Below are 2,876 nucleotides of genomic sequence, written 5' to 3'. Positions count from 1 at the left end.
AATGCAGTTTTTCAGATTATTTATTTAGCATACAGATTAAGAAAGTATGGTGAAAGAGTACAGCCCTGGCATATACCTTTCCTGATTTTATACCATTAAGTATTCCCTTGTTTTGCTAGAACAACTGCCTCTTGGTCTTTGTACAAGTTTCTCTTGAGTTCAATTAAGTGTTCTGGAATACCCATTCTTTACAATGTTATTTATAGCTAGTCATGATTCACACAGTTGAAAGCCTTTGCACAGTCAACAAAACACAAGTAAATTTCTTTCTCATATTCTATGCTTTCAACCAAGATCTATTTAACATCAGTAGTTTTATCCCTCATTCTACGTCCTCTTCTGAATCCAGTTTGAATTTCTGGCAATTCCCTGTATATGGGCTGTTTACAACCTTTAAAAAATTATATTAAAAAAAATTATATTCAGCAAAATTTTACTTGTATGTGATATTAATGAAAATGTTGGATGATTTCCACATTCTGTTGGGGCACCTCTCTTTGGAATGGGCACAAACATAGATCTTTTCAAATCAGTTGGCCAGGCAGCTGTCTTCCAAATTTCTTGATAGAGCTGAGTGAGAGCATCCAGTGCTGTATGTTTGTTGAAAGATTTAAATTTGTTTTCTGCAAATTCCTGGAGCCTTGTTTTTCACCAATTCGTTTGGTGCAGCTTGGACCATCAGTACCATCGATGCTTAATCATATGCTACCTCTTGAAATGATTCAACATTGACCCTTTCTTTTTGGTTCTATGACTCTGTCTGTAATTTTCATCTTCTTTTGATGCTTTCTTCGTCATTAAATATTTTGTCCATAGACTCCTTCACTATTGCAAATTGAGCCCTAATTTTTTTCTTCAGTTCTTTCAGCTTGAGAATTCTTTCTTTCTTTCTTTTTTTTTTTTTTTACAAAAAATATAAGTAGATTTATGTGTCACTCTTAGAAATTTATTTTATTTTTGACTGGAATTACTTAGAAGTAGAAGCTCTCAGAGAGGACAGCCTCTGTCTCTTGGCAATCTGTTCCTGATATTTTTCTTTGGCCTCCATCATCCTCTTGACCAAAATCTTGGCATATTTTGCGTTCTCCACCTTAGTTTTTCTTAGTGTATTGTTTCTTCAGAGCAATACACCAATATTTGTGTTGCAGGACATGTGGAGTAACAAAACCTAAATCTTGGGTGTGTTGGTTCTGGGTTTCCTGCCTTCTTTGTTCAGTGGCTTTCTCACAATGTACTGGCAGACATCATCTTCTTTAGCGAGTCTGAAAAATTTGCAGATCCTGCTAGCTCTTTTGGGCCCCAAGTGATGAGACACAGATATCTTTCTCTCCTTTTTAACAATAACCAAGTTGATTACACTCAGATTGGCATCCACAATGCAACCTCTGACAGATCTGCACTTTTGTTCTCCAGTCCTCCTTGGTCTGTAACAGGAATGTCCTTTAGTCAGAAGCAGGTGGACATGGCCATGGGTCATGGGAAAACCTTGCTTGTTGTTCCCACCACTGATGTGGACAACATTACCCTTCCACTTGCCACCCAACGAGTCAGAAGTAACTTCTGTGGCCATTCATTTCAAATAAAAGGTATGAGGCTTGCACTCATTGTCCACTTCAATGAGTTTCTGGTAGCCAGTGGCTGGGAAAGAGATGTTCAGCTTCATGGTGAAGTAGCTGATGGCCTCTGCAGCACCCCAAAAAAGAGCAAGTTTTGGGTCTCTTCTGACTTTCATTTTGTTTTATTCTTTCTTTGTTGTCTTTTAAATGTTTTTTTTTTTCCTTTTTCCTGTATGATGTGCTTGATGTCAGCCTACAATTCTTATGGTCTTTGATCATTAGTGTCTAACACATCAAATCTATTCTTGAGATGGTCTCTAAATTCAAGTGGGATATGTTTACAGTCATATTTTGGTTTTGCTGGATTTAAAAATTTTTTCTTCAACTTCAGCCTGGACTTCCACAATTAATTGTTGGTCTTCCACAGCCCCTTGCATTGTTTTGACCGATGATAGTGATAGTCACTTCCCACATATGTAGGAAATTTGATTCTTGTATATTCCATGAGGTGAGGCCCATGTGTACAATTGCCTTTTTTTGTTGTTCATAAAGGTATTTATAATGAATAAGTCATTGGTCTTGCAAAACTATATCATGAGAACTCCATTATTTTTATTATTTCTGTTATCAAGACTATATTTTTCAGTTACTGATCCACCCTCTTTGCTTCTAACCTTAACATTCCAATCACTGGTAATTATCAATACATTTTGATTTTTGATCAATTTCAAAGTGAAGCGTTGGTATAATTTCTGAGTTTTACCATCATTGGCTTTAGTGGTTGGATGTATGGATATTATCCTATCACAAATATTGTACTTCAAGATAGATCTTAAAATGTTCATTTTGATAATGTATATTTTGTCATTTGTCTTGAATTTGTCATTGCTGGCAAGTAAACATTCAACATGACCAATTCCAGTCCATTTCAACTCACTAAGGCCTTGGATATTGATCTTTATGAATTCCATTTCATTTTTGACAAGTTTTAATTTTTGTAGACTCCTACTGTTTACATTCCATGTTCCAATTGTTATTTTTATTGTGAATTGAGTAAAGGTTTACAGAGAAGATCATCAGTTTCACACATTCAATTAATCATATTCTTTGCTTCATTATGTGGTTGCAATCCCCTTCATGCACCAACAGTTAACAGCACTTACCTCTATTAACTTTAACCACTGCATTTCTCCCTGGGTCTCCTGACACCTCCATATTTCCTCTGCCAACCTCCCTCTGGCTGTAGATTATCTGCCCCATTACCCATGTCAATGGGGTCTACCCTCTAGTGCATGTATCATTTCCTCCTCACCCTAAAAC

The 2,876-nt window shown here is 36.3% G+C and overlaps 1 pseudogene; it reads right to left on the bottom strand.

Moving 5' to 3' along the window:
* Nucleotides 1-946: 946 nt before the first annotated feature.
* LOC102816420 lies at nt 947-1,663 on the bottom strand (annotated as a pseudogene).
* Between the last annotated feature and the right edge of the window lie 1,213 nt (nt 1,664-2,876).

This window comes from Chrysochloris asiatica, unplaced genomic scaffold (genome assembly GCF_000296735.1).
Source record: "Chrysochloris asiatica unplaced genomic scaffold, ChrAsi1.0 scaffold00205, whole genome shotgun sequence".
Taxonomy (NCBI): domain Eukaryota; kingdom Metazoa; phylum Chordata; class Mammalia; order Afrosoricida; family Chrysochloridae; genus Chrysochloris; species Chrysochloris asiatica.
This window is presented reverse-complemented; position numbering and strand designations above follow the sequence as displayed.